General features: G+C 42.9%; 1 protein-coding gene and 1 pseudogene across 4 annotated transcripts in view; both read left to right on the forward strand.

Annotated features, from left to right (window-relative positions):
• Positions 1 to 14,447, forward strand: part of TNRC6B (trinucleotide repeat containing adaptor 6B) — a 291,478-nt gene that overhangs the window by 90,210 nt on the left and 186,821 nt on the right. The gene's annotated exons all lie outside the window — the stretch shown is intronic.
• Positions 1,041 to 4,924, forward strand: LOC135271309 (small ribosomal subunit protein uS2-like; annotated as a pseudogene).

Here is a 14,447-nt window from a genome sequence, read left to right on the forward strand (position 1 = left end):
TCACTCCTATAATCCCAGCACTTTGGGAGGCTGAGCTGGGCAGATCATGAGGTCAGGAGTTCGAGACCAGCCTGGCGAACATGGTGAAACCCCATCTTTAAAAGTACAAAAATTTGCCATAGCGGTGGGAGCGCTTATGGATGGACAGGATTGGACAGGATTGGTATGGAAGTCTTACTCGAGGAAGTGAATTTTGCTGTTCCTCTTGAAGAGATGTTCTCTGAAACCGTGCAACATCTTCCGTAACATTTCTTGGAGAGAGATGTTTATTGAAATTCAGAGATGGATTAAGATTATATATTCTTTGGGAGTTGGGAAATGTAGACTTTGACCTCTTGAGTTTAGGGAGATTTTTTTTTTCTCTGCCAGAAAGATATAAAGCAGGTGATGGTTTCTTTTTTTTTTTTTTTAAACACGGGGTTTCACCATATTGGTCAGGCTGGTCTTGAACTCCTGACCTCAAGTGATCCGCCCGCCTTGGCCTCCAAAGTGGTTGGATTACAGGCGTGAGCCATCATGCCTGGCACAGGTATGGTTTCTATGGTAAATAGATTATAGATCATTCTTGAATTATGCACAAGTGTTCTATTTTTCCTTATTTTTGCCTCCTTTCTTCCCTTCCTCTCTCATTCTGATTAATTCAGCAAATATTTATGGAGCACCTACTGTGTGCCAGGAACTGTGCTGGGTGCTGGCACACAGAATTGACTCCTTAAACTATTATTTATTCTTTATTTGTTTTAATTCTTTTTTTTTTTTTTTTTGAGACGGAGTTTCGCTCTTGTTACCCAGGCTGGAGTGCAATGGCGCGATCTCGGCTCACCGCAACCTCCACCTCCTGGGTTCAGGCATTTCTCCTGCCTCAGCCTCCTGAGTAGCTGGGATTACAGGCACGCACCACCAGGTCCAGCTAATTTTTTGTATTTTTAGTAGAGACGGGGTTTCACCATGTTGACCAGGATGGTCTCGATCTCTTGACCTCGTGATCCACCTGCCTCAGCCTCCCAAAGTGCTGGGATTACAGGCGTGAGCCACCGCGCCCGGCCCTATTTGTTTTAATTCTTTGAGCTCCAACCACTTAACATGGAGGCAGGAAGAAAGAATGTTAAATTTCACATCAGTTTAGAACTAGCTTTTCTCTGAGTGGTCACCAGAATGCAATTTTGTATGACCTAACAAATTTCTCAAAGAAGAGTTCTGCTATTGTAATGAAAGCTTCTATTGTAAATGCTGAAGGAAGACAAGTTGACAAAAACTTCAGACACCCCTGAACATATCCTTTGGAGGAACAGTGACTTTTTCTTACATTTTTCCCAAGGACCACTTCAGGGTTTATTTAATTTCCCTGTTGTATATGTGAGAGATAAAATTGAATCAAATTAACAGAATTACTCATGGATCTGTCTTATTGTTCCACACTTTCAGAGGTTAAATACGAAAATTATGTTCTGCAGCTTGGCACAGTGGCTCACGCCTATAATCCCAGCACTTTGGGAGGCCAAGGCAGGCAGATGACTTGAGGTCAGGAGTTCGAGATTAGCCAGGCCAACATAGCGAAACCTCATCTCTACTAAAATTATAAAAATTAGCTGGGTATGGTAGCATGCGCCTGTAATCCCAGCTACTCGGGAGGCTGAGGCAGGAGAATCACTTGACCCCAGGAGGCAGAGGCTGCAGTGAGCTGAGATCACACCACTACACTCCAACCTGGGTGACAGTGTGAAACTCCATTTCAAAAAAATAAAATAAAATAAAAATACAAAAATTAGGCAGGCATGGTGGCATGCACCTGTAGTCCCAGCTACTCGGGAGGCTGAGGCAGGAGAATCACTTGAACCTGGAAGGCAGAGGTTGCAGTGAGCCCAGATTATGCCCCTGCACTCCAGTCTGGATGACAGAACAAGACTTTGTCTCAAAAAAAAAAAAAAGGAAAGAAAATTATGTTGTGTAAAAAAATTATGTTGTGTAAAAAGTCTTTGATGACATAGGAAATCTGGAGGCATGTATGTACTTCGTTGGCCTGATTCCCATAGAGAGATACTCCTGACCTAATTTATTTGGCATTTATGTGCTTATATTATCACACTCATCTGAAAACAGGTACTATTTTCTCTCTGTCACATGTGGCTTTGACTGGTGAAATGTAATGCTCATTTTTCTTTGCCTGGTTTCACTATTACATAATAGAACTGTACGTTACTGGGAGGTTTCAGTTCTATTGTGGCTTTACTGACACATGCTGGAACTAAGCTGTTTATGTGTATCATCTCTCTTTTATTCTTTTTGTTGAGATATTATCAAAAGTGATATACTTTTATAGCCCTTCAGTTTATTTAATTCAACAAACATTTATTGGGCCCTACTATTTGCTGATGTCATAGGTACAGGCGTGCAAAGTTATTTATGTAAGACATGATATCTGCATTTTGGGCATTTTTAATCTGGTTGAGGGAGGTGACCATGCTATACAGGCTATGATCTTGGTATTAAATAATCCGCCTAGGTCAAAGCAATGAATTCTTTCTGGAAGGAAGCTCCACAGTGGAGAGGGAACGCTTGAACTGGGTATTGTAGGAAGAAGGATTTCATGGTTTTTGTTGGTTTGTTGTTGGATGGGTGATGGGGAGAAGGCTATTATAAGCAGAGGGAACTGTGTATAGCATATAAGTGGTAACGTGGTGGGAGATGGTGGAAAATTTGAGTGTATTTCAGATATCTTGGTGTCTATTACATCTCCTCAAAACTTAGTGGTTTAAAATCACCATCGCAGCCGGGCGCAGTGTCTCACACCTGTAATCTTAGCACTTTGGGAGGCCAAGGCAGGCGGATCACCTGAGGCCAGGAGACCAGCCTGGGCAACATGGTGAAACCCCGTCTCTACTAAAAATACAAAAATTAGCTGGGTGTGGTGGCACATACCTGTAATCCCAGCTACTCAGGAGGCTGAGGCAGGAGAATTGCTTGAACCTAGGAGGTGGAGGTTTCAGTGAGCTGAAATCATGCCACTGCACTCCACCTGGGAAACAGAACAAGACTCTATCTTGAAAAAACAACTACAAAAAGCAAAAACAAAAACAAAAAAACACCATCGCAACCTCCTGAGCAGAATAATTCCAAAAAGTTTAGTAAATACCCTATCCTCGAGGATGTGGAGTCTAACTTTCCACTCCTTGAGTGTGGATTCACACAGTGGAGAACCCTAAAGCCAGGTGATCAAAGTCAGCATCAACAGTGTTAAGTCATTTTTATAGTTTGTACTGTTGGTATGATGTGAGGAAATCAGTTTTCTAGTTTTCTTCCTCAAAATCCATTATCCCAGTCTAATCATGAGAAAAACATCTGACAAATTCCAGTAGAGGGGTGTTCTATGGAATACCTGGTCAGCAATCCTGAAAACTCAAGGAAAACTGAGAAAAATCTGAGGAACTGTCACAGCCAGGAGACAGCTAAGGAGACACGATAACAATGTAATGTGGTATTCTGGATGGGATCCTGGAATGTTAGGTAAAAACTGAGTAAATTCCGTAAAGTATGGACTTTAGTTAATACTAATGTATCAATATCAGTTCATGAATTGTGACACATGTACTAGGGTAACGTGTTACTAACAGCAGAAACTGGGTTCAGATAAACGGACTATCTTCATAATTTTTCTGTAAATCTAAACCTTTTCTAAAAAATAAAGTTTACATATATTTTTTATTTTATTTTGTTTTATTATTATTTTTTATTTTTTTAAGGCGGGGTTTCACCATGTTGGTCAGGCTGGTCTTGAACTCCCGACCTTAGGTGATCCACCCACCTTGGCCTCCAAAGTGCTTGGATTACAGGCGTGAGCCACCACGCCCAGCCGACATATATTTTTTAAAACTCCATTACCGCTTTTCACGCTGCCTACACAAGGGTCCATATGGCATTGTTCTGGATTCCCATCGTAACTGAAAGGGAAACTTTCACAATGTCCAGAACTCTTGATGTCCTGCAAATGAAGGAGAAGGATGTCCTTAAGTTCCTTGCAGCAGGAACTCACTTAGGTGGCACCAACCTTGACTTCCAGATGGAACAGTACGTCTATAAAAGGAAAAGTGATGGCATCTACAACATAAATCTGAAGAGGACCTGGGAGAAGCTTCTGCTGGCAGCTCATCCCATTGTTGCCATTGAAAACCCTGCTGATGTCAGTGTCATATCCTCCAGGAATACTGGCCAGAGGGCCATGCTGAAGTTTTCTGCTGCTACTGGAGCCACCCAATTGCTGGCCACTTCACTCCTGAAACCTTCACTAACTGGATCCAGGCAGCCTTCCGGGAGCCCCGGCTTCTTGTGGTTACTGACCCCAGGGCTGACCACCAGCCTGTTACTGAGACCTCTTATGTTAACCTACCTACTATTGCTCTGTGTAACACAGATTCTCCTCTGTGCTATGTGGACATCGTCATCCCATACAACAACAAGGGAGCTCACTCAGCGGGTTTGATGTGGTGGATGCTGGCTCGGGAAGTTTTGCGCATGCGTGGCACCATTTCCCATGAACACCCAAGAGAGGTCATGCCTGATCTCTCCTTCTATAGAGATCCTGAAGAGATTGAAAAAGAAGAGCAGGCTGCTGCTGAAAAGGCTGTGACCAAGGAGGAATTTCAGGGTGAATGGACTGCTCCAGCTCCTGAGTTCACTGCTACTCAGCTTGAGGTTGCAGACTGGTCTGAGGGCGTGCAGGTACCTTCTGTGCCTGTCCAGCAGTTCCCTACTGAAGACTGGAGCGCCCAGCCTGCCACGGAAGACTGGTCTGCAGCTCCCACTGCTCAGGCCACTGAAGGGTAGGAGCAACCACTGAATGGTCTTAAGCTGTCTGTGTGGGCTCTTAAGCAGTATGGAAATAAGATCGATGGAAAATAAACATCGAGTTTCTGGAAAAAAAAAAAAAAAAAAACTCCATTACCAAGACAACTTTTTATTTCCCATAGTTCTGTGTTTTCCTGGGCTCAGTAAGGCAGTTATTCTCTTCCAAAGTGGTATTGGCTGGAGTTACTGTCATCTGAATGCCCAATTGGCCAGAAATGTCTGAAAAGGACTCACATGGCTGGCGGTTGGTATTGTCAGCTAGGAGACCAGCTTGAGGCTGTTAACTCAAGGTTCTCCTCCATATGACCTCTGCATGCCTTGGGTTTCTCACAGCATGGTGGTAGAGATTCAGGAGGGGGCATTCCAACCATGCAGGCGCTGCAGGTACCTTTAAGCCCAGCCTTGCAAGTCACCCAGCTTTATTTCTTTCCCAATATGTTGAATTAAAGCAAGTCACAGGAGCATCCCAGACTCAAAGGGAGGAGAAATGGATCCTACCTTTCAATGAGAAGACCGGCCTTAAATATGAGGTCATCTTTAGTCCACCACACTGTGATTAGAGTGCCAGGGAAGAAGAGGGCATGACAGAACCCAGATTATCTTAGGCTGAAGAGTTTCAAGAATAGACAGCAGATTAAACATTTTATTTTATTTTTATTTTAGCAACCTTATTGACACCTAGAAATAGCAGATTTTTTGTTTGTTTGTTTAATAGAAAAATATTCTTGCTCTGTTGCCCAAGCTGAAGAGCAGTAATGTGATCATAGCTTACCGAAACCTTGAACTTGTGGACTCAAGTGATCCTCCCACGTCAGCCTCCAGAATAGCTGAGATCACAGGTGTGCCACCATGCCTGACTAATTTTTCTTTTTTGTAGAGACTGGGTCTCACTATGTTGACCAGGCTGGTCTCGAACTTCTGACTCAGGTGATCTTCCTGCCTCGGCCTCCCAAAGTGCTGAGATTGCAGGCATGAGCCACTGTACCCAACCAAAGCAGCCGATTGGGAAATGAAATGTACATTTTACTTTTTGATTTGCTGTGTTAGGATGACTGGTGTTGATGTAGAGGGTAGACTAGAATATCTGTACGTTTACACTCAGATTCTCTTTAAAAAGACGATTTAGTAGGCCTACTTCAGCCTGTGGACTGATTTCCAGTGGGTTTTGAGTTCTCAGGAGTTAGGAGAGCAAGAACCATAGGTGAAGAAGGAGATCCCACAGAAGGACAAATGAATTGGGAGAAAAGGAGTAGCATTCCAGGGACAGTCTTTAGACTGAATGTAATCTTTCATTATGGTTCTTAACAAAGGTGAATTAGAATGCTTAAACTCTGTAGCCATTTCTTACTTTAAATGTAATGTAACTTAAATCAATATTCTAAATGAGTTGGTGTTAGCTTACTAGTTGTACAGATTCTGCAGCTCTAGCCTTGGAATGTTTATTTTTTAAGTGAAGTCTAAAACATAACAGTAAAACTTGTCATAGAGCTGAGCAGTTGGGTGTTTGTGATCATATTCTCTGTACCTTTGTGTATGTTTATTTTTATGTATGTATTTTTTTATTTTTTGAGACAGAGTCTTGCTCTGTCATCCAGGCTGGAGTATAGTAGCCTGAACATAGCTCATTGTAGCCTCAACCTCCTGGGCTCTAAGGAATCCTCCTGCCTCAGCCTCCCATGTAGCTGGGGACCATAGGTATGTGCCACCGCACCCAGCTAAATTTTTTTTTAAACTTTTTTTTTGTTGAGACATGGTCTCGCTGAATTACCTAGGCTGGTCTTGAACTCCTGGGATCAAGCGATCCTCCCACCTCAGCCTCCCAAAGTGTTGAGAGTATAGGCATGAGCCACCATGCCTGGCCTGTGTATTTAAATATTTATAATGAAACAATAAAAGTAAGCTCTAGGGTTTCACATTTATACCTATAGATTTAACATGGCCATATGTCTCTACTAATTACTGCAAATAAATATTTACTGAATCAGGAAGCTAACACTTTAGCTATTAATACAATGTTCTTTATCATTATCAAAGGTAACAAGTAAATTTAGTCTTTGTCTACAGAGAATAAAGTGATCTGTTGATTTGCTTAACATTAAAGATAACAGGATAATTTAGACATAAAATACACAGCAGTATTTGAATGATCTGTTTTAATTGGTTTCATTGACAAAGAATTGCAAGATCTGTTCTTAATATTAAGTGCTCGTATAGTCAAGAAGTGTTACACAGGAGTATTTTAAGAACATGGCAATTTGTTTTGTTTGTGCTTTGGTAGGGGATGCAGAGAAAAAAGATTTACACATAGTTTAGTAAAGTCTTTTGCTTTCTAAAGCTTAGGATATCTCTACTTTAGACTGAATCTGCTTTAGCAAGTTATAACAAGATTTCATGGATTTTGGTATCCTAAGAGCAGATTGGAAAAGCAAACACGCAGTCCAAGTGCTTTCCCCATTTGTTTACATAGCTGGTAAGCAACATCATTTGAGTTGGAGTCCAGGTCTGTCTGACTCCAGAGGCCATAGTATTTCAATACTCCATCCGGGACAAGCTATATGGCAGAATAATCAACTGTTTCCTTATGTCAGATAAACTTACTGGAAAAGTCACCTGGGTATAGAAGAATCCCTAAGAAGGGAGAGGGTGCTTTGTGCATATTCAGAGCCACACATTTCTCTGGAGAAGAGGTGGTTAGAGCATTGAGAAATGTGTGTGAGACCCTGAAGATGGAATTAGAAGCAGAATCCCTGCAGGCAATAGGGAGCTATTGAAGGATGTTAAGCGGGGGAGAAACTTGATCTGATGCATGTTTTAGAAAGACTGGCCGGCTGGGCATGGTGGCTCACACCTGTAATCCCAGCACTTTGGGAGGCCGAGGCAGGCGGGTATTACTTGAGGTCAGGATTTTGAGACCAGCCTGGCCAACATGGTGAAACCCTGTCTCTACTGAAAATACAAACATTAGACAGGCATGGTGGCAATTCCACCACACCCATAATCCCAGCTCCTTGGGAGGCTGTAATCTACTAAAAATACAAAAATTAGCCGGGCATGATGGCAGGTGCCTGTAATCCCAGTTAACTCAGGAGACTGAAGCAGGAGAATCGCTTGAACTGGGAGGCAGAGGTTACAGTGAGCCGAGATCGTGGCACTGCACTCCAGCCTGGATAACAGAGCTAGACTCCATCTCAAAAAAAAAAAGAAATTGACCTGCTGGCAGGAGTGTGGAGAAATGATTATAAAGAGGGTATAAAATGGAGACAGGGAGACCAGTTCGGAGTCTTCTCAGGAAGACTGAGGAGGGCTTGAAATCAGGCAGTAGCAGTGGTCTGCAGAGGAGCAGACTGACAGGAGAAGCACACAGGAGGAATGGGACAAGAGCACTCGGAGACAAATCTGGAAAGAATGGGTTGAATGAATACCATGTAAAATAGGACATAGAGCAAGGTATTAGATGTCGCTATTGTTACTGTTACTATGTTTTGTTTTTGTTTTTGTTTTTTGAGACAGAGTCTTGCTCTTTTGCTCAGGTGGGAATGCAGTAGCACAGATCTCAGCTCACTGCAACCTCTGCCTCCTAGGCTCAGGCGATTCTTCTGCCTCAGACTCCCAGATAGCTGGGATTACAGGCATACACCACCATGCCCAGCTAGTTTTTCTATTTTTAGTAGAGATCAGTCTGTCATCCAGGTTGGAGTGCAGTGGTGTGATCTCGGCTCACTGCAACCTCTGCCGCCCGGGTTCAAGCGATTCTCCTGCCTCAGTTTCCCAAGTAGCTGGGATTACAGGCACCTGCTGCTGTGCCTGGCTCATTTTGTATTTTTAGTAGTGTCGGGGTTTCACCATCTTGGCCAGGCTGCTCTTGAACTTCTGACCTTGTGATCCACCCACCTCGGCCTCCCAAAATGCTGGGTTTACAGGCATGAGCTACCACGCCTGGTATTTTTTTTTTTTTTTTTTTTTTTTAAGATACGGGTCTCCACTATGTTGCCCAGGCTGGTCTCGAATTCCTGCCCTCAAGTGATCTTCCCATGGCCTCCCACAGCACTGGGATTACAGGCATGAGCCGCCATGCGCAGCCACCAGATTCTAGCTCTTGAGATTCTGTTTCATTAAGTCCAGGGTAGGGCTTAGGCATCTTTGTTTTAAAAAGCATGCAAGGCACAAATCAGAACCACAATGAGATAGCATTTCACATCTACTAGAATGGCTAAAATAAAAAACAACCCTAACAATTCTTACTGTGTTCCATGTAACAGAAAGGAGAGAACTTGTCACTTCCTTAGGCAGACTTTGTAGAAGCTGCACTTTAGACTCTGCTTACATCTCTTTGACAAGATTTTAATCACATGGTCAAAATAAGCTTTAAAGGATATCAAATATCAGTTAAAATTTGCGGTTCTATAGCTAAGCAGGTAGTGTTTCTTTGCTTCAGAAGTCAATCACATTGTCCATACACTGCTATTACACTGGTCTTGCCCAACCTGTAGTTGTATAATTGATTCTTTTGAACCTAAAGCATAAGACTTCACAATTAGAAAAAAATTATCAGAAGACTAATGTAATTCAGTGAGGAAAAGGTGCTGGAGGAACTGGATAACCATGTAGAAATGTATGAACCCTGACCTTTATGTCACATACCATATACAAAACTTTTTCTTTTTTTTTTTTTTGAGACGGATTTTTGCTCTTGTTACTCAGGCTGGAGTACAATGACACAATCTTGGCTCATTGCAACCTCCGCCTCCTGGGTTTAAGCAGTTCTCCTGCCTCAGCCTTCCAACTAGCTGGGACTACAGGCGCCCCCCACCACACCTGGCTAATTTTTTTGTATTTTTAGTAGAGATAAGGGTTCACCATGTTAGCCAGGATGGTCTCAGTCTTCTGACCTTATATTCATTTGCCCGCCTCCACCTTCCAAAGTCTTGAGATTACAGGCGTGAGCCACCGCACCCGGCCCTACCATATACAAAAATTAATTTGAGGCGGATCACAGACCTAACTGTGAAGGCTAAAACATTAAAGCCTTTTGATGACCGCAAAGAGATGTCTACATTCATGACTTTGGGGAGGATATGAACATTTCTTGGTAACATGCACAAAGCACTAACTGTAAAAGATAACAGTTGTTCAGTTGAATTTCATGAAACATTTTAAACTTCTGCTAAATAACTGACACCATTAAGAATGTTGAAAAAGGCTAGGCACAGTGGCTCATGCCTGTAATTTCAACATTTTGGGAGGCTAACGCAGGAGAATCACTTGAGGCCAGGGGTTTGAAACCAGCCTGGGCAACATGGCAAGACCCCATCTCTACAAAAATATTTAAAAAATTAGTTGTTTGTGGTGATGCACTCCTGTAGTCCTAGCTATCCAGGAGGCTAAGGTGGAAGGATCACTTAAGCCCTGGAGGTTGAGGCTTCCAATGAGCTATGATCACGCCACTGCCCTCCAGCCTAGGTGACAGAGCAAGACCTTGACTCTAAAAAAAAAAAAAATAAGAATACGGAAAACTATAGATTGGGAAGAAACATTTACAATACATCTTTCTAATAAAAGTCTCATATCCAGAGTATGTGAAGAATTATAGCTAGGCACGGCGGCTCATCCCAGCACTGTAATCCTGCCCTCAGGCAAGCGGATCACCTGAGGTTGGGAGTTTAAGACCAGCGCAACCAACGTGGAGAAAACCCTGTCTCTACTAAAAATACAAAATTAGCTGGGCATGGTGGCACATGCCTGTAATCCCAGCTACTCGGGAGACTGAGGCGGGAGAATTGCTTGATCCCGCGAGGCAGAGGCTGCGGTGAGACTAGATCGCACCATTGCATTCCAGCCTGGGCAACAAGAGCAAAACTCTGTCTCAAAAATAAATAAATAAATACATTACTAAAAATCAGAAAAGGCCAGACAACTCAAAAATGGGCAAAAGATTAAAATAGGCATTTCACAAAATAAGACTTCCAGATGGTTATGAAAACACAGATGTTCAACATTATTCATGAGGGAAATACAAATTAAAACTATAATGCCATTACACACTCACCAAAATGACTACAGTTCAAAAGACTAATAATACCAGGTATCGGCAAGAATGTGGAGCAACTGGAATGTTTAGATGTTGGAAGGAGTATAAAATGGTACAGGCCCTTAGAAAACTGTTTCATAAGCTTCTAAATAAAGTTAAACATACAGCCACCTTATAAGGCAGACATTCATTCTCTTAGATATATACTCCATTGAAATGACTGCATAGGATTGCAAAAACACGTTATATAAAAATGTTCATGGCAGCTTTATTTATAGCAGCTCCAAACTGGAAATAGCCAGCTCTCTATCTACATGTGAATTAATAAACAAATTATAGTTTGTCTGTGCAAAGGAGTAAGTTTAAAAATTGAACTCTTGGGCCGGGCATGGTGGCTCACGCCTGTAATCCAGCACTTTGGGAGACCAAGGTGGGTGGATCACAAGGTCAAGAAATCAAGACCACCCTGGCCAACATGGTGAAACCCTGTATCTGTTAAAAATACAAAAAAATCAGCTGGGCGTGGTGGTACGTGCCTATAGTCCCAGCTACTCGGGAGGCTGAGGCAGGAGAATCACTTGAGCCCAGGAGGTGGATGTTGCAGTGAGCTGAAATTGTGCCACTGCACTCCAGCCTGGTAACAAAGCAAGACTCTGTCTAAAAAAAAAAAAAGAAATTGAACTCTTGATCAGTATAAGAACATGCATAAATCTCAGAAACATTGTACCGAGTGAAAAAAGATAAATATAAAAGTGGTACATACTGTCAGATCCCAATGACATTAAGCTTATGAACATGTCAAGCCCATTTATGGTAATAGGGGGATCTTCAAGGGAAGGGGCATGTAGAAGTTTTCTGGGGAGATGGAAACTTTCTGTCTCGATTTATATGTTGCTTAAAGGTACAACCATATCTAAAATTAATCATTGAGGCTAGGCTTGGTAACTCATGCCTGTAATCCCAGCACTTTGGGAGGCCAAGACTGAAGGATCACTTCAGCCCTAGGCAAGGAGACCCTATCTGTCTCTACAAAAAAAAATTTTTTTAAGTTAGCTGGGTGTGCTGGCACAGGTCTGTGGTCCCAGCTATTCGGGAGGCCAGGGTGGGAGAATCACTTGAGTCCAGGATGTCAAGGCTGTAGTGATTCATAATTGTGTCATTGCACCCCTGACTGGGTGTCAGAGTGAGACCCTGTCTCAAAAGGAGAGAGAGAAAAATAAAATTTACTGAGCTCTACACTAAAGTATGTGTATTTTTCTGCTTGTGAATTATACTTCAATTAAAAAAAATTTAGGAGCTTCCACCCATCTTCTTAGTTTGTTGAGACCATGTTAAATATTGATTCTTTTTTTTCTTTTTTTTTTTTTAAGACAGAGTTTCACTCTTGTTGCCCAGGCTGGAGTGCAATGGCGCAATCTCAGCTCACTGCAACCTTTGCCTCCTGTGTTCAAGCAATTCTCCTGCTTCAGCCTCCTGAGTAGCTGGGATTACAGGCACGTGCCACCACACCCAGCTAATTTTGTATTTTTAGTAGAGATGGGATTTCTCCATGTTGGTCAGGCTGGTCTTGAACTCTGACCTCAGGTGATCTGTCCACCTCGGCTTCCCAAAGTGCTGGGATTACAGGCATGAGCCACCACACCTGGCCATAATATTGATTCTTTTATCCATTGTATCACCTGACTTCTTGGCTTTCAAAAAATATATACATTTTCTTTTTAAACTAACTGCAGTACCTGCAGTAGAGGGAGTGCTTGGAAACATTTATAAAATGGATAGGACTTAGCAATTTATTTGATGTTGAGGAAAGAGAAAAGGATAAATCGGGTGACATCAAGGTTTCCAACTGAGTGAATAGGAGGATGGAAGTGCCATTGTCAGAAGTAGAAAACAAAAGAAGTGGGGGACATGAATAGGATGTGTTCTGTATGGAGCACAGCGTTTGAAATGCTGGCATATTATCTGCATGGCAATGTTGGTCAGCCAGCTGAAACTGTGGGGCTGGAGACATGACAGGTTGCAGGTAGAAACGGAGAATTGGGATCACTCAGATTTAATAGTGGAAATGGTGAGGTTAGATGGAATTGCTGTGGCAGAATGAGAAGAAAGAGGTCCAAGGACAGAACCTAGGGAAATACATGCTTAGGGAGGAGTAGGAGAAAGAGAAACAGATATCAGACAGTCGGCACACCCTGCTCAAACAACTTTGTTGTGCCAGGCTCCTGGTGCATTCAAAGTCTCTGCCTCAAGAAGTTTGCATTCTTGGTTGGGGAGACAGACAATAAGACACATGAACAAATAAGCCTTTCAGGTAGTGATATCTGTGGTGCTGGGGAGTGACTGAGTGTGGAAGTATTTCAGCTGGACTGATAGGGGAAGGTCACCCTGGATCGAAGAGGTGGCCCTGGAGCTGATGTCTGAATGATGTGAAGGAAGCTTTCATGTAATAGTATATGAAAAACTCGTTGTTGTTGTTGTTGTTGTTGTTTTTAGTTTCTCCTTTTGCCCAGGCTGGAGTGCAATGGCACAATCTCGGCTCACTGCAACCTCCACCCCAAGGGTTCTAGCAGTTCTCCTACCTCAGCCTCCCTAGTAGCTGGGATTACAGGCGGCTGCCAACATTCCTGGCTTTTTGTATTTGTAGTTGAGTCGGGGTTTTGCCATTTTAGCCAGATTGTTCCCGAACTCCTGACCTCACATGATCCACCTGCCTTGGCCTCCCAAAGCGCTGGGATTACATGCACGAGCCACCGCGCCTGGCCAGAAAAGGTTTTAAGAATAAGTCTTGACGGCCGGGCGCGGTGGCTCAAGCCTGTAATCCCAGCACTTTGGGAGGCCGAGGCGGGTGGATCACGAGGTCAAGAGATCGAGACCATCCTGGTCAACATGGTGAAACCCCGTTTCTACTAAAAATACAAAAAATTAGCTGGGCATGGTGGCGCATGCCTGTAATCCCAGCTACTCAGGAGGCTGAGGCAGGAGAATTGCCTGAACCCAGGAGGCGGAGGTTGCGGTGAGCCGAGATCGCGCCATTGCACTCCAGCCTGGGTAACAAGAGCGAGACTCCGTCTCAAAAAAAAAAAAAAAAAAAAAAGAATAAGTCTTGACAAGGTAGATTAAGCCAGGTTATAAATGTCTGCTCCCTTCTAAAGTGCTACTAAAATTATGTTTACAAAATGATTTCAGCAAGCATAAATCCACCAGAAAACAAAGTGAATAGAAGAAGAGATGAAGAGAATAAGACATGCCCAACAAAGTTTTAGAAGCTAGGAAGCTTTTGGAGTAACACTAAAAACAGCAGGATTGGTTGAAGAGGCGATGAGAAGCAAAGCCCCAAATATGCTTTCTTCATATCCACAGACCACTACCCTCTCCCACCTGGCAGAAGTCTGGAGAGGCTGAACCTCAGGAAAAGCTGAGGGTGGATATGAGGTACCTAACTAAAAACAGAATTTAAATAAAGACTACATGCTGACACATGAGACTTTACCAGCTCTCTTCCCAAATTCAGTCCCAGAACACCAAAAGCCTGGCTTATATCTGTCAGGCTGAGGATTGAAGGGTATCTTTCCGGGGT

This window comes from Aotus nancymaae, unplaced genomic scaffold (assembly GCF_030222135.1).
Source record: "Aotus nancymaae isolate 86718 unplaced genomic scaffold, 86718_ANA_hifiasm-v0.15.2.pri h1tg000076l, whole genome shotgun sequence".
In the NCBI taxonomy this organism is placed as follows: domain Eukaryota; kingdom Metazoa; phylum Chordata; class Mammalia; order Primates; family Aotidae; genus Aotus; species Aotus nancymaae.